We start from the raw sequence: 26,740 nt of genomic DNA on the forward strand, positions 1-26,740 counted from the left end.
CGACTCCCAGAACAGTTTCCTCCTGTTTCTGCTCCTTTTTTGATCTCCTCGTTTCTTCGTGTAATCGGAATCTTACATAAAAGGAACCTTGCTGCTTATAATATTTGATTGAAATGCTTTAATGTGATCATCAAAACTGAAACAAGAAAACAGAACAGAAGAACAGTCACAGGCTTGTGTCCAATTACAGACGTTCCATTGCAGAGGTTGCGTTGATTCAGAGGCTGCTCCGACTCTTTTCATACTTCAAATACATGTAAATATGTTATGCTTAATTGTCTGAGTGACTTTGAATAATGATCCCATTAGGCTTTTTTTTTTAAATAATTCTGCATCAACCATTAGTGTTTTATTGGCCTTTTTTCTTCTTCTTTTTTTTGACTATACTGATGGGATGTTTGCAGGAGCGAACTTAATCACTAGCAATTCTGTCTAATGTTTCAGCGAGCCAGTGTGGATGCCATCATGCAAATGAAGACAATTTTCATCAAATAAATACACAACAGAGTTGAAAGAGAGTTGCAAAATGAAAGGAAAAAAAGATGCCAGGAGACTAGAAACAATTCATATTAATTCAAATTTATATTGTTGTAATCCTGCCTTGGGATGAAAGTTTACGACACATGTGACCTTATTAATATATAAATAACAGGCCAAATTAGTGAAAAGGGGTGTGTGTGTGTGTGGGGGGGGGGGGTGGCCTTGCATTTTTGTTCTTTTTTGTTGTTGTTGTTGTTGTTTTTTTTTTTGGGGGGGGGGGGGGTTGTAAAGTGAGGTATGCTTTCCTGGTCTTGCAGGAAATAAATGCACTTGGGATTTATCGACACACTGGCTGTTATAAGCCTACTGTCACACTCCAGTAGTTACCCATGGCGGATTTAAGACTCAGGAAAGAAGAAACACTCTTAGTCTCCATCTCAGTCTCGTTTTCCTTTCCTTTGTACCCAGCTGCAGGTACTTTCATGCTACTGCAGCCAATTGTTACTCAAATATTGCCAGGTGGAGCCCGATAGGTGTTTTGGAATGCAAATTTTGTTAAAGTTTCCAATGTGAAAATCGATGTGTTTGTGCTAACCTTCCCTCTAATCCTGACCTATAAGTGGGACGTGGTCACTTTTCCCCTCAGCCTCCCCAGTCCGACCATGTGCACAGCTGCCTTGAAATTGTGTTTTGTTTATATGATGGTAAAATATTCATAGAGGAAAAATAGCCATGGAAGCTGTCCATATAATCTCCAATAAAGTGATATGTAAATCCACCACACATAGACACACAGGTGCCCAGACACCAATGCAAGGAGAACTGACACCCTCAAGGGCAAAATGAAATGAATGACAGCAGCACCTGCCTGTGTTTGTCCTGAAAGCCAGATACCTTTCTTATACAACAACAGACATGTAGATGCCACACACATACATACACACGCTCACACACACTCACACAAGCACAGCTCACAGACTGATGCTGCGGTTTGGGAGTTAGTATCGATCGACACTCGTCAGCATGTCCTCTATAACAAGCCCTGTCCCCAAAAGGACTGCAGCAAACCTGTCAGGGAGAGCTGGAGGAAAAAAAAAAAACCCAGGCATACCTGTCTGTTCATCCAATTTGCTTCTTCCATTTCAAACTTCAGTTGTTTTACATGTTGCTATGGCAGCCCCGAGAGGTCAAATGCACTCCAAAAAAGCTGCAAAGGCACAGAAAATACAAGAGAAGGTCAATAAAAGCCTTTTTCTGTGGAGACAATAACATGACAGAACAGCAGCTGAAGTGACAGAAAGAGAAAGATGTGTAGGACTGCACCACGAGACACTTAAAAGAAGCGGAGGATTCATTTGTGTCGTGAGGGAGAAAGGGATGCAAAGTAATGTGTGTTTATAATACTGTAGATGCATGTTTTAGCTAACTAGCTGTTAGCTTGTCACTTAAGCAGCTTTACCGTCATGTTATTCTCTCCCCAAAAACACTTCTGTTGTGAGTTTTCACAGCACTTTTCTATTTGCTTGTGTGACAGTTTTTGACCTCTCAGGAGCGCTGTACATTTCTAAGACATTTTGGCAAACGAATAATTATTATTAAGTTGTATCCGTGATGCCACTGCCAAAACTATAGACGATAGAGAGAAAAAACAAGCTGAGAGGCGAAACCTACTCCGCACGAGTTACCACCAAGCAACCAAATAAGTTAGTGGCTTTCACACAGTGCATTGCCTAATTTGTTCGAGACCTTTATTGTTTTTTTGTTTTGCCTTCTGCAACGACTTCTTGAAGATTATGAGCAAGGGCAGAGTGGCTGGAACCAAAGCACAAGCCTGATGATAATGATGAAGTATCCAGCCACCCGGCTAACGAGAGCCCAGATCTGCCCCGAGTCTGCCTGCTATGCAAATTTCTCTCACACCAGCAATGAATCAAAGGCGTAGAAAACCAATGTTTCTTTTCGCAGCACTTTAGCAAAGCCATCATTCACAAAGGACACGCCAAAGGCACGCACACACTCACACACACACACACTGACACAAAGAGCGTACTAAAATAAAAACAAAAAAAAGACAGCGATGATGTTTTGAGCCAACAGAAAATTACGTACGTTTGTGCACTTGTGTATGCTTTTGTATTGTTGTGACACTTCAGAGCACAGTGGGCCCCGAACAGTGAGTTGACAATAACAAGGCTCCGGAGACAAATTCCTCTAAGTTGATGTTCTTGGCAGAGAAATGCAACAACATAAGACAGATCTTTTGTCTCCCTCGCCATCTCTGACCTCATGGCAACCGGTGTTCCCGCGGCATGGATTTTTAATGCTCAACAAATAAGTTTTGCTTTTCTTTGTTGCCAAGATGAAAAGCGAGGGATCTTAGAGTTGAGACTTTAATTGATGGATGAAGGCGCAAGTGCACGCACAGATGCACGCACTGAGACGGGCATTTTCAATATATTGTGTGTCCTTCATTCTCTCTTGCTCTTCCTGCGCCTCCCTGTTTCTCTCTCGGCTCTCTCATTATCTTGTTGCTCTGTCAGGCTTGGAGGTTTGCCTCTAGGGTGTTGAACTGGCAGAAGTAACAGGATGATGGTAATTTGCTGGAATGGAGGTTAGAAAAGCTCACCTTATGTTTTAAATGGTGTCATGGGGGCCAAACTATAGACCTTTGGCACCACAGCTAATTATGTAACACATGTAGAGTAATTTCCCTTCTTTTTTTTGTTGAATTCCAACTGGATTTATCTGTTAAGTGGATCTTTACATAGGACCATTACACTCCTTTAGGAATGCAAACAAAGACAAATATGCACAGTGTAAAGCATGCATCTGTTAAATGCATTAAATAGCAGGCCACAAACACCTGCATTTGCATGTACCGACATGTCATACAAGCATGCACAAACAAACAGACGGTGGCAGGCTTTTAAGCCTTTGTCAGATTAATAGCCACTTTCTCTCTCTGGTCAATAAATGCTTCGGGGAGTTCCCTAAAGGCTGCAGGATAGCTCCCTGTGTGTCCGAGTGTGTGCACGTGTGTGTGCGTGCGTGCAAGTACCTAACAGGCCTCATGGGTCAACCTGTCACCACAAAGATGGCTAAGCAGTTGGTTGGCCAGCGGGAAATCAATGTAAGGTGATGAGGCTACTGTGTGTGTGTGTGTGTGTGTGTGTGTGTGTGTGTGTGTGTGTGTGTGTGTGTGTGTGTGTGTGTGTGTGTGTGTGAGAGAGAGAGAGTTTAGTTGTGTAAGCCTGTTTGTACGCTATGTGTACCTGTGCACATGTGTATATTGGAGCACAGCCTTCAGCAGCGGTAGTTTAAATGAAGGTTAAAATACTGGTGTTAACTACTAAGGTTATATAACCTTAGCATGCACACACACACGTCTATTATTAACCAGGTCCTTCACTCCTCTTATCAAATTAAGGCAAATCTAATCATTTCCTCAATATTGATGCTGATTAGCGTATTATTCGGTTATAATAATTCCAGTTGTAATGATTTCACTAATGATGTCACTGTCATTGTCATTTAGCTCATTAATTGCACTTGTAATAAATCACATTGCTTCCATTTAAGTAGCCAGGTCTAATAGCTATCGTTTTATTTTCCAAAGTAGCAAAAAGGCTACATGAATAGAATTTACACTTGTGTGCGTAAAACAAACACAACAGTTAAAAATTGATTGCAAACAGTGACCAATCAGAAATACTTTGAGTAAAAGTATGAGGCTCTCATATGCAGAACTTCTCTTAAATTTGGACCCAAATAAGCTAAACTGAAGGTTTGTTATAGCTGTACTGCACCTGAGGCCAAAAAGTGCTAGCTGTTGCGGTAGATGTTGAATAAAGACTTTTAATGTTCACGGCTACATAAAACCATGTTGTTGTTGTTGCAAAGAAAAGTTGCAGAGGTAAAAATGCCATGATCTCAGCTGGAATCTAAAATTGTTTTGGCTTTGCTCAGATGTCAGATTACGTTTGCAAAACCAACATGTCACACAGAGAGGATGCTGTTTGGACAGGATGCAGAAAAAAATAATCCTGGGCTGCTATAAAAAAAAACAATCTCAGCTGGGAAAACCATCTCACACAGTAAATTGATTGGTTTGTTCATAGATCTTTTCTACTCTGGTTGAGCACTCAAAGCACTTTATACAACGTGCCCCAATCACCCTTTCATAGCCACAAGCTCTTTTTTTCTATGTCTATCTAACTCTCGCACACATTCACACTAAGATGAAAGCATCAGGAACAACTTAGGGTTCAGTACCTGGCCCTAGGATACTTTGTCATGCAGACCAGAGGGTCCAGGGATCAAACAGCCAACCAGTAAACACGATAATGGTTTTACAGATACACCTCTCATTTTCATAAAGGTGGCATGGAGACAATTTGAAGTGTCACTGGGAGGTTTTAGGATGCTGAACATATCTAAACATCCCCTTGGGAAAGCATTGCCACATAAAAAATAATTCATTTTTACCTAGGAAAAATGCCATGACAGTTATGAATTGATTAAATTCCAAAATATTAGCTGTTATTAAAGAAGAGGTCTTTTTTATTAAGTATACTTTGAACATGCTTTTACTTTATTCTTTGCAAATGGCTTGTGTACCCTGCAACATGCTAAAGCAGAGAAGCCTTATGTAGCTCCACAGGACACAGTGTGGCACTGGAAAGTTAGTGGAGCTTCCACTAGTCAATACCACATGGCTAAACTCCTTTCCTTGAATTTCTGGAAGTGCCAGTCCTGCAAGAGTTCGGGGTCGAGGGTGAGCGGTTTTACCCATCTGGCTGAGTCCTGATGTAACGTGCACTGGAGATTATAAGAATGGGAAGCTGCTCTGGTTTTGTCTGTGCTCCAGGGAGCACTGGAGCTCCAGCTCACTTCTCCGCTAGTGAACCCTGGTTGTTTAAACTAGCCCCAGTGGTCCTCATTACCCTCTCCCCGGGCACATTCACGCACACTGATGCAGGCTCACACAATCGTGAGCGCACAGCAGCAAGTGTAGATGAAGAAAAAAAAAAAAGAGGCACTTGCACGCAGACAGCTGTTGGCTTTGATGTAATTGAGGTGGATGCTGCTTTGTAATAGCTTGCTCGGACAGCTGCCCTGATCCCTTTGAACCTCGTGGCTTAAAGGGTTGTTACAGCAGTGACGGTTCTAATGAACCTTAAACCACCAAAGGGCTGACACATGTAAACTCTAAGGTTGTTTTTTTTAAGTTGATGTTGATCCTACAACACTGCATTTCAATTGCTGAAACTTTAAAAGAAAAAACTCTCAGTTGCACTTAGTCAACTATGTTAATTGCACCTCGCTGCACTTTTTTTTTTTTTTTTGCCTTTTCAAGCGTCATTTAAGTACATTCACCATTTCAAGTACTTAAGTGCAGCTATTTGAGCTCTCTACATTCTCCACCTCCAAAGTGTTTAATCACTAGGTAATATCAGTTAAGTACACACTCCCATCCACCCAATTTCTTTTTTCCCCACCTGTTCTTCAATTGCCTTTTTGCTTTTCATGTTTTCTATCTTGCACTTTGTGGAATCCTCTCATTTTCACTTAAGTCATCTATGTACACATAGCCACACAAGCTTTAGTTATTTTAGTTACCTTCAACAACCAAAAAAAGTCCAATTTAAATATTACATCTCAGTTTTTACACATGATAAAAATAAATGCTGCTTTGGGCTTGAATTGAAAAAAAAAAGTGTAATATTCCAAAAAAGCTTGTCTCTTGAGCCTGTGAGCCCACTGTAAAATCATACATTTCTACAGTAGATAGTGAAAAAACAGGAATTTTCTGTTATTTACTTCTTTATGTATTACTGATTTACTTTGGTTTTGTATGAATTATCTTGGGGGAGTTTCTTATCAGTAGGAAATGTTATAAGACTTAGGAAAATACAGTTACACATCTCAAATTTATGTCCTCCTTCACATTGTTCAGTGGGGAATCTTTGACGGGCCGATTCACACCCCCGGGCCTTATGTTTGACATTCTTCTCCTGAGGGGTCACAGATAGAGCTAAGACTTTCATTACATACTTTTACTCATGTGTGAGTGTGGTTTTCATTGTGCGTTTGTGATCCCCAGTACTGTTTGTGAAGCTGTGGCGGTCAGTTCAGTGAGACGTATGACAGCAATCATCGTCAAATGTCTCTAGGTGTACCGGCGCTCAACCAGGCCAAGTGGATCTTCACAAGAAATGAGTTACTGAAAAGTGTGTCTTGATGTACCAAAACACAGGCTTGCTGATATATCTGTTGCATCATTTTCTCTTTTTACTGAAACACTTCAGGTTTAAAGAGGGTCATAAAACTAAAAAAGAAACCTGGCCAGTGTCGGGATTCTTTTTGTTTTTTCTTCAGTTTTTAAGGTGTGCTTTCTTCCCAGCTTCAACATGCTCTCAAAGGATTGTACTGCTGTGTCTTTTTCTGTTGTGAAAGAAGGAGCTCAGTGTTCTTTGTCCCTCAGCTGTGTGTGTCTGTGATTTCTCCAAGATGACGCAAAGATGCCTGACCTTCCATGGCAGAGCCTCCCACAGAACCAGTCTCTTGGTCATGACGCTCTTCCCCCAAGATTATTGTTCTCCGGGAAGCCGGAGGCAAATGGCAAGGTTAATCCAATGAATATTGGCTAGAAGTAATCAAGTGATTAATCAGCACAGCATTTAGCTGACAGAGGAAATTCTGGGGAAAGATTTATGGATACCAAACAACAGTTAATAGAGAGGAACGCTGTAACAGAGCCACATCAGAAACGCTGTAAACATTACAGGTAATAATTGTGAATGGGAGAGATTTGTTAGCTTTCAAAGTAGAACTATACCTGAAAGTTAATCAATGTCAGCATTTTAAAACACCAAAGCAGATCGTTTTGTGCAGTTGATGCATTTTGCTTTTACATTTATTCTTCATCCATTTTTTGCCAGTCTTTTGAAACAAGCACATGAAGTACACACACGCGCGCACAAACAGACACAACCACACATGCATGCACATGTCAATCGTGAGTTAAAAGAAAAAGAATGTAGGAGGATGCGATGTAATGAGGTGGGCAGAGCAATATTTACTTGTGGTGGCAGAGTAAATTTGCATGAAATGATGCAATGTGATGATGGCAAATTCAGCAAGTTTCCACCTACCTTTCAAACATCATTAAAAGATATATTTAACAGGTTGTTCACTTAGGATTAGATGGCACCCACAAACACACACTGAAATGATATCAGATATTAGATGTTAGATATTAGCTCAGAGTGCAACTGTGGCATAAAAATGAACAACATTTAGCATTTTGCTGATACAATGTTGTTCATTGTTTTTTAACTCATTGCATTTATACTAAAGATTTGCCTATATGTGGCTTTTAAAGCAAAGTAACATGTGTAGAAATACTTTGCAGCTAAATATTTTTATAAAGATTATATTTCTTGTTTTTTGAAAGTCAAGACTTTCTTGCACTGATTCTATGAAACTATTTTTGTTTAGACTTGAAAGAGCATCGGACCTCATGCATATGCTTTGATTTGTCTGCAAACGCCTGCTAAATTGGACAGTTTTGCAATTCCCTGTGATATTATTTGATGCACTCTGCACTTTGATGTAGCCCAGTGAAATCAAGCCTTTAATTTTGCCACGCGCCAAACTTAAAGTCTAATCTCTTCTCTTCAAGGGGAGGGCATAGGTGCATGAGACAGTGACTGAGCAGAGGAAGTAATGACTTTATTCAGTTGCACCTAACATTTCCACTTTCATTCTGCTGGAAGGGTGGCAGGAGAAGAAGAGTGTAATTGAGAGGTGATGGGGAATGGATGGCAAGGAGTAGGTCAGGGGAACCGGCAGGGGCAAAGAGCCAGAGACTCATGAAAGTGAAAAACCTATGATGGCAGTACTGCATATAGCAAGAAGGTGCAAGAATGACTGATAGTGACTAAAATCACTGGTACATTTTTGCCTTGAAGGGACAGGAGTGACAGCTGACAGTTTTTTTCTATTTTAAAAATGAGAGAAGGGGAAAGGTTGATCCTCTGTAATGGCAGCAGTGGATTCCATTTATTCCGATGTAAGGATGTGGCTATAAGGAGGATCTTACCATAAAAGGATCACCAACTATTTAGACTTGTGGGCCTCATTATGCTACAAATGTCTTCCCCTACTAAAGCATTAAAAATACATGAAATATTTTCATTGTCTTAAATGATGCCTTAATGTTATAATAAATATTATATATACAAGTATGACAGTACCTGCATTTACGGTAACTTGACTCATTATAATATAGTTCTTTTCTACTCTACCCGAGCACCCAAAGCGCTTTATACAACATGCCTCATTCACATCCATTCAGACAAGCACTTTTTTCTATGCCTTTTCTACATGCATCAGAGGGTAACTTGGGGTTAGTACGTTGCCCAATTTGGATACATTGAGAGGGTCCTCACCAAGAAGCTCGAAAATCAACACCTTCAAACTCAACTGAAATTTGCTGCTGCCCATATGCACAAGCCAAATGCCCTCTGGAGAACAGTTTTATATTCATGAACATGATGATGAGACAAAGAAGCTTTCAAATGTAAGAACACTGTACCAATTAAAGCATGGTGGTGGAAGCATCATGCTATGTGGCTGTTTTGCTGGTACATTGCACAAAGTGGATGGAATAATGAAGAAGCAGGACTAGCCTCAAATTCTTGAAGTTGCTGCCACCATTGCATCAAGTCAGTTTGTGAAAGTCCTTCCCTCCAGTCAGCTTTAAGTGGTGTTATTGCAAAGTGGAACCATTTAAGAACCACACCATAAAGTTACAGAGTGAGGTCGTGTTGAAGCGCATAGGGTGCGAAAGTCACCGATACTCCTTAGACTCATTAACTGTTTCAAACCTCCTCTGGCATCAGCATCAGCTCAAATACTATGCACCCAGGGCTTCACAGCACAGTTTTCCACTGCCGGCACCTGTAGGTATGACATACAGGTGACCCAGAACTTGTGTACTTTCAGTGTCTGAGACCATCCACTTGTTTGAAAAAGTAGATCAAGAATTGTAACTTTGGGATAACTCAAGGAGGTCACCTAGGATTTTGAAATGCATAACATAGGTGCATCTACTAAAATATTGCGTGAAAAGGCGAACATAATAAAAAATGTCTCAATGACCTCTACCTCAACTTTTCAGATTTATACTACAGGTGTATCTACTTGGAGACTGAGGGGTAGTACTGGCAAGAAGAAGTCAAGTTCGATTTTATTTTCTTGCCTTACCCTTACCCCGTTCTCCAAACTCCAGGGGGTCTTTGTAGCTCGATCTTCACTTCAGCAGCTTTTGATCCACCACATCCAAGTCTTAGAAAATGCTCTGTGTTATTTCACATTCTAACCAGGTTACTGCAGCTTTATAAGAAGGAACTTGACCCTATATAAACCAGTTAAAATAAATAATAGGTTCAAAATGGCAGAAGAGCCAACCACTTCCGCACACTAGATCCTTGATTCTCTGTGGGATTTAGAGTGCAGCTACTTTCTCACACACAAGTTTTTATTTTTTTGAGGGGGATACATTGATACAATTTCTAATTTAAAAAAAATGACTTTATGACCAAAAAACCCCCAACATTAAACGTGAAAATGAAATGAAAGAAAATGAAAGAAAAATTAAAATCTAATAATTGTTTTGCAAAGAATAAATGCTTCACGCCACTTGAGACACGCACACCCACACATGCTCATGAAGGAATCTAGGACGGAGCCTTATTTTGATGATTCATGGCATATTCGTTTAGCTTAGCACTGAGTTATAATTCCAACCCAGTGTCTAGTATGCATTATGCAGAATTTCTACTTGGGACAAAAAAAAAAAAGGAACACACAACTCAGATTAGCCCTGTCGATTTCCACAACTGAAATTAACTCTTTAGCACAGGGCCCCCTTCATGCTGCGTGACTGCACCGCTCTCTCGATTAGCCTTGTGGCCTGAGTGCTCTCAGCTATTTATCCGGGCGCTCATTCTGCACAACACCTTTTTCTCTCCTTGGAATAAATTGCCTGGAACACTTTGTTGCACAGCGAGAGAAGGAAAGAACGGGCGGAGACACCTCATCTCGTGATCTTATGAGGCCTTGGCCGTCCTTGAGCCCTGTTAAGAGGAACATTGTTCTCTGTGCAGGACATACATGTCTGTTTACGTGTGTGTGTATGTGTATGCTGCATGTGGACTACTGCACACAAAGGATATGAAGAACCATTTTGCTTTAGGTCAAGGCCGTTGACTAGTCTTTCCTTTTTTTTTCCTTTCCCAAGAGTCACATTCCAGAAGGGGGGGGGGGGGGGGGGGGGAGAGAGAGAGGCTGATAATAGCAGTACAGGACACAGAAAGGTGGAAAGAGGGATTATGGGGATGATGGAAGTAGTATGGCTTTTCAGTTGTGGCAGGAATTTTTGTGCTTTTCCTGTGCTTTACTCTAAGGAAATCATAAGATAACAAAAGATGGAAGGAAGCAAATAAAGGAAGTAAATGCATACAACCAGGTTTTCAGGTAGTATATAGTAGCTACTGTAGCTCTTCTTGCCTATCACCTGTATTTCTCCTTCTTGTTTGTGTCAGGGTTATCTGCCATCGCAAACCTTCCTTTTCTTTTACCATCTATAATGTTTCTACCGGTTCAAAGTTACAATTGCGTTTTTTAGAACGCTATCCTCTGCAGTTATGGGGATTATTCAAAGTACTACACCGCGGGGAAAAGTTGGCAGCCAACAGAGTCGGAGTCAAATATGTTAATGCAAGATAATAATACCCTCTGCCAAAGAAATAAGAATAATTGTGAATGAGGAACTCTGTGATTTATGTTTCACATTACTGTACATCTTCGACCTTACCCGGCAGATATTTGATAATGCAAAGTAGACCAAAGTGCACCGCAAGTAAGAAAAATGTCTTTTAGAGAATGGAATTACAGCAAAGTGAAGTCTTAGATAGTTTTAATAAGCTTGTCTTGTAGAAATGTATAATCTATGAAATAGTCTAACGCGTACCTTGTAAGGACGGTAAGTATGTACTAGGGTCATGTAGACCCCAACACACATGTTGCTTTTCAATCTCAAGTGGAAGGGTGGCTGTCAAGAAGAGTTAGAGTGGTGTTATCGAGGGATGAATCCAGTCTTGAAATATTTGGTTCTAATATTTATCATGTGTACAAAGGTGGTCAGGAGAGAGGTACAGCAGTGAGCGTCTATAATCATCTATAAAACACGATGGAGGCTCTTTCATGGTTTGGGACTGCATTTCAGACATTAGTATCCTGTCAAAAGTGATGGACATCTAAACACATGTGGTACCATCAGACGTTGATTCACCATGCAATACGATCTGGAAAGTGTTTGATTGTCATTGGCTTCATTTTAAGCATAACAAAGACCAAAAACACACTGCTAGTGCAGTAAAACAGACAATGGAGCACTATCGGTCATGGAATGGCCTCCCCAGAGCCCGGACCTCAACATTACTGAAGCAGTGTGGGATCATCTTAACAGAAAGAAGAACAAAAGGCAGCCAACATCCAATGAAAAGCTTTGAATGTCCTTCAGGAACCCTGGATAACTATTCCTGAAGACTACTTAAAGAAACTGTTAAATCTAGGCTTACAAGAAAGAACACTTATAAGAAATCTTCCCTTAGAGACTTCAGGCTCTTTATATTCTATATTTCCATGTATGTTTGTACATATTTAAATAAATAGCTGAACCTATTTAATACTTTCCTAGCAAAATACAATTGCATTCCCTACCTCCTGATTTAAGAAATATTCTCTCTCTTTAAGTCCCAACTCAAAACTCACTTCTTCAAAATAGCTTATCCCACATAACCTCTCCACTCTGCAATTTTAACTTTGTTTTATGTCTTATGCTTTTATGATTGTGTAAACTGCTTGCTTTTATGTTGCTTTTATTATGTGTCCTTGAGTGTTCTGAAAGGCGCTTACAAATAAATTGTATTATTATTTATTATTATTACATGCGGGTTGGTTCAAGATTTTTGCACAGTACTGTAGTAAGTTAGTCCTTTTTAGCTCAAAGTCCAGCATGATCTGTTCAGTTTGACTTGTGGTGACAGAGAGATTGAGACACATCAGGGCACCAGTATAAATCAAACAACAGGCTTTCAATTCTTGACTATAAATCAATCTTTAAGCCTAGATTTAACAAACATGGTCACAAAGCAGAGTTAATCCCACTGAAATGCACATGCAATCACAATGCAAATCACAACTAAATTTTAAAGGGATCTAATGTGATCCATTTAAGCTCCGCAAATAAGGCTTGTACATCTGATAAGAGACAGCTGTCTATAGCTAAAAAACATTAGATGAGATGAGAGACTCCTCAAGCAATGCAACTGTCACTTGTTTGAAGCAAGTGGTATTAGTGTCAATTAACGTGCCATACAGTACAATGACCCTTTAAAGAATATTCATATGGTGCTGATTTCACATTTGTGACAATGTAAAAAAAAATAGTTTTACAGCTGTAACATTCAGGAAACCATTTACAAGTTACAAAAGCCTTACAGTGATGCTAATGCACAAATAAAGCAGTTAACACTCATCACCTAATGTAAGCGTAACCCCAGTGCCGTGCCTCAGTAAAGCTCATCATCTGCTAAAAAACACACATTTTTATCACAGAGGCACCTTGTGAGAGCTTCCAGCGGTCACTTGATGGAGATTTACCTTACCGTTACAAATTCCTAATGTTGATATGAAGAGCTGAACTGCACATTACTTAAGTCTCCATATTCCAACTATCTGATTTTACGATCTGAAACTATAAAAGCAACCTTTCATTATGCACAAATAATCATTGTATGAATGTGGAGTCATTTTTGTGCCTTTTAGTTTGAATGGGTTCGGGGAATCTTATTCATTTGTCTAGCATATTGTTCTAAATACATAGCTTTCCTAGAAAATCACATATATTGAGAGACGTAACACACACTAGCGGGCAAGCAAAGAGCTGTTATGTCTAAATTAAAGCCCAAAATCAGCTGGAGCAAACTGTAAGTGTGTATAATCTACACACTTATCCAACAGAATAAAGGAGTTGAGTTTGCAAAGAGCAAAGGGGTTTTTTGATGTTGTCATGTCAAAAGTGGAATGACAAAAAAAGTCTTGTAGATCGGGGGAACAGCTGAGCCAAACTAAGCATGTCTGAATCTGCGCGTGCTTGTGTGTAGTCATGCTTGTGTTGCATGTCCACATGCATTGAGCATAAGAGGCCCAAAAGATTTCCCCTCTGTCCTGCTGTGCTGACCCTTCCCACTGATGAAAGGTAGTTGACAGAGCAGAAGTGAGTGGTGTGTGAGTGTTTGTATACTCTGGAGAGGAGACTGAGGGCAGGTGTATCATTTTTTCTGCCTCTTCTAAGAAGTGGAGAACTAAAGTCTGGCTATTTGAGACTGTTCTCATTGTGCTCTCTTATGAGTCGTGAAATCCACCTGCAAGGGTTTGCCCTGGGTTGATTTGGCTTCCACGTTTTGTGCCTGGATATGTAGATTTGGCATCTAAAGTAAAGATCTGTCTTTTTTTCCCCCTAAGTAGCTGTTTTTCCTTTTTTCAGAGAACAAAGCCAGCCTTTTCATTGTTAATTACTGCAAAGAGGAAACGATGCCTTGCATGAATGAACATACTTATGTTCATTATGTTTATTTTGGCCTTCAGAGCTGCCGTCATGGCAAATAATAACAAAGTGCTAGAAAGATTTTTGTTCATGTTAACATGGCACCATCACACAGTCACTGCAGCTTTTTCAGTTCCACATCCATGTGTGAATCTCCTGTTCCACCTTATCCCAAAGATGTCATTTGAGTAAAGTGAGCTAATTGTCATGGTTAAGAAACCAATTTCGAGTGATCTGAGGTGTGTGACATGGTGTGTTATCATGTTAGAGGATACACTGTGGTCATAACAGGATGGACATGAACAGAAGCAGCACTCAGGTAGGAGGTGGCATCTAAACAATGCTCATTTAATACTAAGTGGCCCAAAGTGTGTCATGAAAATATCGCTCACACCAACAGGACTTTTCATGCTTTAATGTTGTTTACACCAAGTTCTGACCCTCTGACCGGGCAACGTTTTGTCCAATCTTCTGTTATCCAATTTTGTTAAGCCAATATGGATTGCAACTTTAGTTTCTTGTTTTTAGCTGACAAGAGTGACACCCTGGTGTGCTACTGTATATGGTATGTGTTTTAAGATGCTCCTTACATACCTTGTTTGAAAAGAGTGTTTATGTGAGTTACTGTTGTCTTTCTATCTGTTCCAATTAGTCTGGCCATTCTCCTCTGATCTCTGGCATTAAGAAGACATCTTCACTCAGAGAACTGCTGCTCACTGGATATTTTCTCTTTTTCAGACCATTCTCTTTAAATCTTAGACATGGTTCTGCAAGAAATCTCTGCAGATCAGCAGTTTCTGAAAGACTCAGAACAGCCACATTCAGAGTGACTAATTTCACGTTTCTCTCCCATTCTGATGGTCAGTTAAAACGTCAGCAGGTCATCATGACCATGTCTAAATGCACTGATTTGCTGCCATATCATTCGTTGATTAGATATTTGTGCTAATTAGCAGTTGAACAGGTGTAGGTGTGTATGACCAACATCAGCAGTTGTGATTAGTTAACACATGGCAAAAGAGCTGCTATGATTTTGGTTGTTGTGTCTATATATTGCAGTTTAATCTGTAAACATTCATGTGTGAAACCTTTACATGCTGTAGTGGGGAAAAGTTGGAAAGCTAAAAATAAATGAATACATAAATAAAAGTAAATGTAGAAGAAGAAATAGTAACGAACCAAGAAAGCAGAAGGAAACAGCAAAGAAGAATCAAAATGAAAGAAACACAAAAGTTCTAGCACAAAGAGCACTGGAGCTGTCCTTCACGGCAGCCGAGAACAGCGGTCCGCCGGCTCCGCTCGCTCTCTCTCCCTCTCAGACAGGACCGGCGACAGAGTGTGGACACTAATTCATAATCCACCTCCGTCCCCTCCCTCCTTCCCTCCACCGTTCTGCACGGCCCCCCTCCTTTACAGCATCAGCATGACGAAGTTGCTATGGTAACAGCATCCCACTGCAGAGGCAAATGTGAGCAGTAATCGATCTTTTCGTGTGGCTGCATCATGTACATACATAACGCTGTTGTGAAACGCGTCACGGTGAAAAGCCAAGTTTGGTTTGGGGGCGTGTTGAGGGTGATATTCTATACGTGGCAACTGTAGAGAAAGAGAAGGAATAAAGACGATGAAGGCAAATGGTAAATGGACTGGTTCTTATATAGCGCTTTTCTACTCTGTCCGAGCACTCAAAGCGCTTTATACAGCTAATTCATTCACCCAATCACACCCATTCACACAAGCACTTCTAAACTTAAGTGCTAAGTAGCTAACATTCATACACATTCACACTCCGATGGATGCATCGGAGAGCAACATGGGGTTAGTATCTTGCCCAAGGATATTTGGCATGCAGACTGGAGCAGCCTGGGATTGAACCACTGACCTTCTGGTTAGTGGCTGATCCGCTCTGCCACCTGAGCTACAGCCACCCCAAGGCAGAGAGAGGGGTTATCATATGTATCGTGTATATGTCATGCAAGAGTAAAACAAACTTACATGTAAAAAGACCTTAAATACTGATATTTAAGGAGTGTTGATTGAGTCCTATGTCATCTAATATATTGCATAACATGCAAATAAACAAAGATGAGGCTGGAGAGACAGAAGACTTTATCAACTATTCACTAAACCCCTGGATTTATGTGTTTAAAAGCTTTTATTTATTTGGGACACAGTAGCGATAGAAACCACTCCAACCTTTGTGACCATTGGAACCATTCAGCATACTATTTTAAACTTTCATTTGTTGAAACTTCATCAAACAGCAAACACTGATATTAAACCAGGTAAAAATGTTTAATATGTCACAGGATTGTAAGCGTCGTCACTGTTACCATGTTACTTTAGCTCTAGGCGATGATTTGCCTAAATTCACCCTCACAAAGCTTCTAGCATGGATGCGGACATGTTCTGCTACAAGTGCCACTTTCTTTACTGTAGTTTAATCATTTAGAGGCCACCAACTTGTCAGTATGTGTTATTTGGATAATCTGAAACTTTAAATTGTCCAGAGGTTCTGCTGTGCATTTAAATCTAAACTACCACAACATAATCATATTTTGTTTATAATTATCAGCCCAAATCTACTGTTCTTGTTGCTCACAGATCTTATTTATTAATGCATAAATAATTTCCTAAACACACATAAAATTCTGCAAATGCACTTTATGATTAATATGAAACAACTGGTATCAATAATTATTTCTTATTTAAACCTTACTGCCATAAAGGACCATTGAATTTAAATATTAATGAGAGATGTCACACACATGCACACAATGCTGATGCAGTAACCACCACTTCAAATGATGACTTTGAAGTTAAGATGAAAGAACAGGGAGGGAAAAAAAAGTGGACAGCAAAACTATATTTGATTTCAGTGGCTGAATCTGGCTTCTACTAACCCTCTCGAGCATGGTGTTTCCCTCAGGCAACAAACCAAATGATATGTTTTTGATTAATATATCAACAACCCCCTCTAAGCTCTCAATAAGTTTGATGGATTATATTTTTTTTCTCAAAAAACATTCAAATTCATATCATACAGGGCTAACAGTAACATGAAAGGCTTGGACAGCTGTAGGGAATTCAGGACTATTCAGCATGAGGATAGCATCTGTGTAACAAATAAATACAAATATAAACTGTAGGTCTTTGTGTGGCAGTTCACCTGTCAATCCTATAAACCTGCAGTTATTTATTGACTTAAACAGCTGGAACAAACAAAGGGCATAATTCCACTAGAATTAAACTTATTAAAATTCTGATATAATTACATTTAGATATTACCCCAATTTCTTTTGTAAATATGCAGTACATTAGGTGTGGGAACCATATATGCAACATAAACCCTAGTTAATTCCCCAGTGTTAGGCTCCATTAACATATGAGTCTCTGCAAATCAAGCATGAGAGCTGTGCTTTGCATTTGTCAGTGTTTATGGACCAGTGTTGATGCTGAAGTGTGGAATAAGCTTGGCAGCCCGTCACGCACGCTGGCCAAATTTTATTTTGCTTTATTCTTTTCATGCGTGCAGTGATCCAGTCAAAAGCGGACTGGCAGAAGTCGTGTACACACCTTCTTTCAGCTGCATCGACTTGGGAGAGATGCATAGTCTGTGATCGCAGAAACACAGAAGTCTGAGGAAGCTGGCAGGAACATGGCGGGCCGTTTGTCAGCGTACGCATCAGTGGTCAACTCCATCTCTGGATGGAATCTTTTTGTGGATTTTTGATTTTTCTTCCTGTTTGCATTTAGCTTTAGGAACTGCATTGTGTGATGTGCTTATCCATTTCCACCAAAGTAAATGTCCATTCTGTTCAGCCATAAAAGTCATCAGTAGCAAATTGGCTGGTGGGTTAAACTCGGATGGGTTTTATTGCAGCAGGCTTTCAATTCTTAAGCAGAAAAACATAACAATGGATAATTTATATGTACTTGAAACATTTCTGTTTAATCTAGATGTTTAAATTTAATTACATTTTTGCAAGTCCGGAGTTTGTTTTGTCTCCAGAGGATCCTTCTGCTTCCTGAGAAAAGAGGGGGATTAAGCTAAGTAATTCAGGGAAGTGTATTTACTGATAAAACTGAGTGATTCTGTCCTCTACAGCTACAGTCAAAAAAAGTGCACCAAGTTTGACAACAGCAATGTCACTTGTATCTAAGTAAGTAAAATAAAACCTTTATGCCTCTTACTGCTGGGATAGCAGACACTATGTGTTTAAATGTGGACCCAAGGTTTTCACCTTGCGGCTGTGGTAACTTTACATATCATGTCCATGCAGAGGACAAAGTGCAGAAACACTGGCTTTGCAACAAACTCACAAGGGGCTGAAGCTTATCGCACATTGATCCTGTTAACATGCTTCCAGCCATGATGGCAAACACAGCTACACTGGCTTATTGTAAATGCACTGTACGGATGCAGCTGCGTAAACATGCTAAACCACTATCTGTAATTCATCAGTCCAGTGTGAGACATCCCTTCATCGATTGCGGTGTGATTGCAGCTCTGCAGCTTCGCTCAGAGTCTACTCAACTATAAATCCATCTAAATTCTCATCTTGTTATGGAACCGAGAGAGAAAAAGGCCACGGTAGAAGACAGAGGGAGAGGGGGTGGAGGGCAAAAAGACAGGCCAAGCCACTCTGGTGTGGGAGTTGGAAGATTTGAAAATTATCTAATAAGAGAAGGATATGGAGAAAGAAAAACAAAAAGGGCAATTTGAGATTGAGAATGTAAGTGCAGTGAAACCGCCAATTTGGCAGTTTGGACTTACACAGGGGCTCGTGTTGATTTTTGTGTACGTGGGTATACATTTGGAGGTGTGAAACCAAAAAACCAGTCAGCCTGTGGGGCTGAATCCATTTTGAAATGACCTTGAGTGCCCCTGTAGTCAGCCAGCCAGTGTCCTGCACCGACCAGATTCAGCTTCCCTCTTCATATCTGCTAGCTGAGAGAGTAAGAGGTGAGAGAGGAGAAGTAACAGAGAGAGAGAGGGAGAGATGGAGTGGGTCTGTCTGTCCAGTAGCTTATAAAAAGTCCATTATGGTGCGCTTCTATCAGTTTGGGCTCTCCCAGATGGACCCTGGAGTAAATGGACAGCACCAGAGAGCTATAAGCTCAGATTTGATGTACGGCTGAGAAATAGTTCTGTGTGTGCGTGTGTGTGTGTGTGTGTGTGTGTGCGATTTTGTGATTGTACGTGTGCAGGAGAGAGTGTGTTTGGTCAGACGGCCCAACAAAAGAGCCAACGATAGCGACCAGCAAACATTTCTGTGCCACTACTATTTGTGCATTTCACTTAGTTAACACAGCTGTTTTACCATATTACAATAAGTCTCCCAGCCACACATACACACACACACAAACATGCACATGCACACAGCCCTCCCAGCAGGCTTAAATCCCGGCTCAGTCTGACAAAGGAGTCTGTGGCTCTAACTGACTCTGGCCCAATCCCCTACCACTGCCTGCTGCTTTGTATGGCTCAAAAGTGCTTTACTGCATGACGCTTATTTATCAGCTATATTTACTTCTGTTGTGCTGATGTGTGTGCGCGTGTGTCTCCGGGTGTGTACGTGCCACATCCTGGCCTGCATGGTCTTTGCTGTCATATCGCTCGTGTCTCCCTTCAGATGCAGCCAGAATGCCTCTATGCTGGTAGGTGCCCACCAAGGGATGTGAATGGGATTTCAAGTTCTACATGCTACTTTATTAGCACTTTGAGGCTGAGATGAGATAACAGCCTTGGGCAAAGAGGCAGATGAGAATGGTCAAGAGCCACTTGTTTTCTCTTCTTCTTAGCAGTTGGGTTCCAACTAGGAAAGCAAGTGGTTATCCTCAAATGACCAGCAAACCATAGACTTCTGGGAAACTTTTCTGCTTCTGCACATCCAAAAATACATAACTGCATTTTACGTTTGATTGACATAAGTTTGGCAAAAAGAAACATGATAACAGATATTTATTGAAATTTATTGAAATTGTATTAATTTATTAGCAGTTTGTTAGCGCACAGTCCAAAGCCAATGCCAAAAAAGCCTCAGTGCTAGCTGTGCTGTTAGCTCTACTAAGCATGTATCATGCTTAGTTTTTCCACACATAAATGCATATATAATCCCTGCTCCCAACAGAAATCAGAAAGCTCATCCAAATGTAAAAAAAATCTGAAATGACTAGCAGGCCGGAACTGCAGGAGCTAATGACCTGTGATTATTTGATCTATCTATTTGTTTACAAATTTTAACTATACGACTAGCGATCTGTTCATTGCCGTGTTTTTGCTCCACAGACGACATTAATGCACAGCCACGCTACAAATAAAATATCACGTCTTAACCTGTGCTCCTAACCAATCAGAGGATTATCGACCCTACTAATGACTACAAGTGATACTGCCGGCTATACGTGGGAAACAGGTTCCCCTGACGATGAAGAGACAGCTAAAATTGTTTAGGGGAAATGTAAGGATAAAAGACGATAAGACTATTTCATGAAGTGTGCAATGACGTGTCCATTAAAGTGCAGTTCAGAACATTAAACAATATTGTGTGGTTTGTAAAGGTCAGTACTCAGGGGTTTATCTATATTGATTTCTCCTTTCTATTGCAGTGGACTCCGCACTGGTGTCCATCTAAATCCTCTTGTGTGCTGCAGACCTGACGTAGAGAGAGAGAGAGAGAGAGAGAGAGAGAGAGAGAGAAAAAAGAGGGAGCGAGATAGAGAGTGAGAGCAAGAGAGAGCGCAATAACAAGAAAGAGAAAAATAGTCCTCCCTGGTCTTCAGCAGTTGGGGAAAAAAGTCTTTTTTTGGACACAGTTCACCTGATTCTGTTTATAATCTTTCTGAGTCCTTCACCCGCTCATTCCCTCCTTTTCTGCTTATACAGATTTAAGCAGTAAGTTCAATATCACCAATCAGTCATGAGAACGATATAGCGCTAATGGCTCAGTGGTCATGAGCGAGAGATGCCCCCGCTTAATGGTCAACCCCACCGGATCTGTCAATTCCACGCTTCTCGTTTGTCGTCTATGTATAGGCATCCATGTGTCATGATCCATGATCATGTGTGATATTTGTTCACAGCCTCTTGAAGTCCACTTCACCCTTCTCTCCTCCCCTCTTCCCTATCTATCAGTGAGCCATCAGATAGTTTGGTATTTGAACGGGGAGTTTTGTGTAGGTAGCATAATTGGGAATTCAAACTTCAATCCGAGAGTTGAGAGAGTGAAATCCGCTATTTGTGCTGTTAGCTGTGAGCTGCTGGCACAAAATAGTCTTTGTAACCGGTAAGAAAAAAAGAAAAAGAAAAGCATGCTGATCATATACTGTAAACATTGAGCACATCATTGCAGATTAGTAGGCGTGAGTGGCCCTTTTTATTGAGAATTATTTTTCATGTTTTTGTGCTGAGGTTAGAGGACTCGTTTGCTTGCCTTTTCATTTTGGTTACGGAAGAGTAGGAGGGTCTTTGGAAGTTTTTGTTTATTGTTTTGGTCACCACTTATCTCCGACAAACTTGCGGGCAGCCAAAGCTCATCTCACATCGATCCTTTTAACATGCTTCTAAATTCTCATCTTTTTTTAAAACCGAGAGAGAAAAAGGCCACAGACAGAGGGAGAGGGGCTGTAAGGCAAAACGACAAACCGTGAACCTCTGGTGTGGGAGTTGGAAGATTTGAAAATTAGAGAAGAACATGGAGGATGAAAAAAAAACATGATCATTTGAAATGTATGCGCAATGAAACAACGCCAGTTTGGCAGTTTGGACTAAATCGGGCCTCGTGTTGATTTGTGTGTGTGTGAGTTTATGTGCAGATAAACTGCTGTTCAGTATCTTGGGCCTGGTTGGGCCTTCCTTTGGTGTGGTGAAGAGTGGGGAGTCCCGAGTAATTTTGTGTGTAGGTTACCTCTTGACCAGGGACATAGCACATGCTAATGCATTCTGGTTGCACGACGTTGCATTTTGCCAGTTCTTCATTTACATGAAGCTGAAGTGTAGGATGCTTCAAGCGAAATAGGGGTGTTGGGTCTACTACGCTACACGTCCGTTAACTCGTGGAAAACTCTAAAACTATCTGTTGTCAATGCAAAAGACAGGTACAGCAAAATCATAACTTATTTCTTGCATCAAATGTGTTAAGAGTTCTCATAATGTTGAAGGAAGGTTGGAGCAGCACATTGGTGTGGTGGTTATCAATGTTGCCTTAAAGCAAGAAGGTCTTGGCATCAATTCCAGCCTGGGGCCCTGTCTATGTGGAGTTTGCATGTGGGGCTCTCAGGCTTCCTCCCACAGTCCAAAGAGATGCATGGGGTTCGCTTAATTGGTGAGTCTAAGGCTACGTCCACACGTACACGGGTATTTTTGAAAACTGAGATTTTCCGTTTTCGTTTTAAAATATAATCCCGTCCACATGTAAAGGCAGAAATGAAGGAAAACGCTGCTAGGAACATGCCAACGCAACAGGTGGCGATATATTCCTAACCGTGCAGAAATGTTGGCCAATCAGAAGTCTAGAAGCCTTGGTGGGAAAAAGTAAACAAAGCTGGGGTATAGAAGCAGAACCGAGTCGTATGTGTGGAAGGACAGTAACTGTGTGTGTACATGTAAGCATTTAAACACTGCAGAGAGTACAATTAACAGTAACAGTATTGTAGAAATTCATTTCACCGAAACAATAACGTGGCGCACAGTGTGACGTCAAAAAATGCGCACACCTTTGATGCTGCGTTTTCTGCGTTTTTCTCATCCACACGTAAATGCAAAAACTGAGTTTTCAAAAATATCCACCCTGGCCGGAGTTTTTAAAAATCTCCATTTTCAGTGACCAAAAACGCCGTTAACGTGTGGACGAAAGGTGCAAACGCATAGAAAAATCTGCATTTTCAAAAGTACCCGGGTACGTGTGGACGTAGCCTAAGTGAGTGTGAATGGTTGTTTGTCTTGATGTGTTAGCCCTGCAACAGATTGGTGATTTCTTCAGGTGTACTCTGCCTTTTGGCCCATGACAGCTGGGACAGCCACCCACCTCCGGATAAGAATTGGATAAGCAGAAGAAGATGGATGAAGAAAGTTTGTAAGCGAGTCGCTATATTCATTTAGTTTTGAAGTCTGGGAAAAGACAGCCCGCAAGCGGCATGCACCCAATCATAAGAAGAAGGAGAGGGACAGCAACTGTCAACCATCGATCATCACTTTCTAATGGCTTGTCCATCATGTGTCCAGTGCTAGGAAGCACAGCAACACTTCAGCACCCCAGTGGAAGCGCACCACGACTGTCTTGTTCACTCACTGGTTCACAAACTCGGTGACTCCTTCAACTTTGCCATGTCTCATTAAAATTCCATAGTTCGTTACCATGTGTATTTTCAGTCGCAGTTAGTCTCCACCATATCTGCTCACTGTTCTACACACAGTGTTGGGAAGGTTATTTTTTAAAAATGTATTCCATTACAGATTACAGAATACATGCCCCAAAATGTAGTTTGTAATGTATTCTGTTAAGTTACTCAATGTGAGTAACGTATTATGAATACTTTGGATTACTTTATATATTGTCATGCTTTTTACAACTACATGAATGTACTATTGCTGTGTGATTTATTACTGTTAATGAAGGCTGCATTAACTTCGAGTTCTGAAAGCAATACCAACTAGATTTTTAAATCTTAATATAAAATGAGTAACAGCAGGGCTGACATTAGGTAAGGCTGCAGTGATCTCGTATTTCTGTATCAGTAATATGTTTTCTTTTTGTCTGCTTTCAGAACTGCACATGATTATTTGCAGCCAGCAGATTGTAATGCAGTAATAGTAATAAATCACACAACAATAGTACATCAAAGATATTGAGGTGGCACATAACCCAGGTAGCTACCACAACTAGGGTTGCCAACTCCCTGAGAAATAAATAAGGGACACCTCGCGACCCAGTTGTCTTCACCCTTCCCAGTGTGGTGAATTTTTTAGCTCTTTTTTTGTGTGAAATTATTTTTTTTAACCATTTGACTTGAATTTGATTTAAGTAGATGCGTATTCTTTGTGATATCAACACATGGGAAACAAAAATCATTTAGCCATTTATTTTTAGCTCAAAATGACAACATTAACACAATAAAACAGGTCTCTTTCTTAAACAGAAGCCTGTCATGCTTAACTTTTGATAATAAAAGTAAATCTTTCTTTAAAAGAACTCTGTCCTGCTTAACTTAAAATTATATAAATTAATAGAAAACAATAGAAAGAAAAATATTCTTGTAACAGTGCACATTTAGTGCATTTAGTGCAATTGGCTTCAGTAGAGGCATTATTTCAGCTTTTGCTCCCGTTTGTAAACCCACTTGTTCCCATGATTACGCGTCATAACTCATCATCATTATTCATCTATGTATTACTTTTATGTATTACTCATCTATTTGTTGTAATCATCTATCCTTGCAGTTGTTTATTACACAAAATAAATTATATTATCACACTTCTGGCCACATAGCGCTGATATTCACTGCACATGCCCATTTTAACCTTAACCAGAGGGTTTAAAAACAAACAAACCAGTGTTTACCATATCTGGTTCTCCGAGGCCTGGTAGACAAAAATTGGTTAAGGGTTCCCCGAGCTTTCACGCCCCTCATGTTCTTCATGTGCTCACCATTAGAAGCACGCCTATGGAAAAAGTGCGCCGGCACACAGTGCAGTGCGCTTTATAGATGTTATCGTGCACTTTTCCAGCCAGGTGTTTTCCTTTTCCCATTCTTCCCTGCACTTTTGCAGCCTTTTTTTCTTTCTCTGAGAGGAACAAACATTGCTGGTCTAATGCCTGGCTCACACTGTGCGATTTTTGGCCCATTTTGAGCCGATTTTTGAGTCGTGCGACCAATTTGGTGATCGGCCCGATTTTGGCCTTCATCGTGCATCGTGTAGTATACGTGGGGTAACGAGAAGCGATTAACACCTCACGACCAGCTCCCGATCATCAATCGCTCGTGAGGGTGTCACCGCAGCCGCTCACACTGCTCACGCGCAAACACGTAAACGTCGGTGAAAAAGACGGAGCAGCACGGCTGTGCAGCGTGTGATCTGGACTCAAGCGATGGAGGCACAACTTGTAGAACTTTGGAAAGCTCATCCGAGCCTTTTCGATGTGGCATCACCAAATTATCACGACCACAACAACCGTGAAAATAGTTGGATTTACATTGCTGCTCAATCACAGCTGCCTGATCATGTTTGTCATTAGTAATTTAGCAAAGTTGATGGTGGTGTGTGTCTGTGTGAGTGAAAGACAAAGAGGGAGAGCGAGCGACAGATTTTCTGTTATAACCTTCATTTTATGGAGGCACAGTGTGACTCAGGTCGCGTCAGAGCATCGGGCGGTATAGTGTGAGACCTGCATCGTGACCTACGAACTTATAACCCATGCGAGCCAATCGTGCAGTTTGAAAATCGCAGTGTTTGCCCAGCTTCAGGTGTACTGTCGTCTGAGACTTGCACCGCAGTGTCGGCGTTTGTTTCCCTGTTGGCCATGCTTTTTGTTGTGGTCATCTGTTGTCTTCCGGTATTTTCTCCGCAAGCGACCTTTCCTCAACCAATGAGATGAGCGGTAATCTGAATTGTCATACTCGAATTGTCATACGTGTGCTGTCAGCTCATTGGTCACAAAGCAGGGGCGGGGCTGGGAATTATGTTTTCAAACAAAGCGTTAATTACATTAAAACTTATAGACTACTTTTGATTCTCACTGTATTACGGGACAAAGTGCGTCCCTTATTAGCTCAATACGGGACGTGTACTTTTGTTTCTAAATACGGGACGATTCCGTTTTTTAAGGGACGGTTGGCAACCCTAACCACAACTGAAACAAGGGAGTTGCAGTAGGCTAACATTAGTTTTTTAAAAAGAACTTACTTCCAGATGTTTCTTTAGGTTGAAGGTGGAGTCTTTGCACTGCTGGTTCTGTTGTGCTGGCTCCGTGTCCATTGTGTAACTGATGCCACCAACATTAACAGGACGCTTATGTTAGAGCCAGAGTTACTCATATTTTGTATTTTAAATACGTAACACCGGTACATATATTCCGTTACTCCCCAACACTGTCTACACATTGTCACTTTTTATTCCACAAGCTCATCTTGCAACATCTTCATAACAGTGTCTTATGTGAGGGAGTCTTATATGACTGTCACATAATTGTTTTTCGTTGTCAAGCACTTTGTGATTTTTATCTATAAAAAGTGCTATATAAATAAATTTTACTTCCCTACTTATGTCCAAAGAGACATAAGTAATTTGCTCTGGACCAGGATTGGTCTAGACAAATCTAGACTGTCCAGTTAAAGTGGTATACATCGAGGCAGATGATTTGATTGTTTCCTGTTATAGAATATATAAGATCATTCGGCTTCACTCAGATTTTCTACCCTAAAGTCACACTGATGAATGTGGGATGAGAACATATAGGGATGGGTGGCCTTAACAAACACACCTTCTTAACACACTTTGTTTAACTTGGCCAATTAATGTTGCAGAGTCTTTACCTTACAACACCATGAGGTGACTGTTTTTGTCATTTGTCACTATGTAAA

At 40.7% G+C, this 26,740-nt stretch overlaps 1 protein-coding gene and 1 long non-coding RNA gene across 26 annotated transcripts in view; both read left to right on the forward strand.

The window, feature by feature from the left end:
- The window catches only part of adgrb2 (adhesion G protein-coupled receptor B2), a 265,546-nt gene that overhangs the window by 93,928 nt on the left and 144,878 nt on the right, over positions 1-26,740 (forward strand). The gene's annotated exons all lie outside the window — the stretch shown is intronic.
- Positions 738-22,547, forward strand: LOC146493515 (uncharacterized). Its single transcript, XR_014871781.1, has 2 exons — positions 738-15,788; positions 16,093-22,547. It is a non-coding gene; the product is annotated as an uncharacterized LOC146493515 (long non-coding RNA).

The sequence above is a fragment of the Neolamprologus multifasciatus genome, chromosome 22 (genome assembly GCF_963576455.1).
Source record: "Neolamprologus multifasciatus chromosome 22, fNeoMul1.2, whole genome shotgun sequence".
Taxonomy (NCBI): domain Eukaryota; kingdom Metazoa; phylum Chordata; class Actinopteri; order Cichliformes; family Cichlidae; genus Neolamprologus; species Neolamprologus multifasciatus.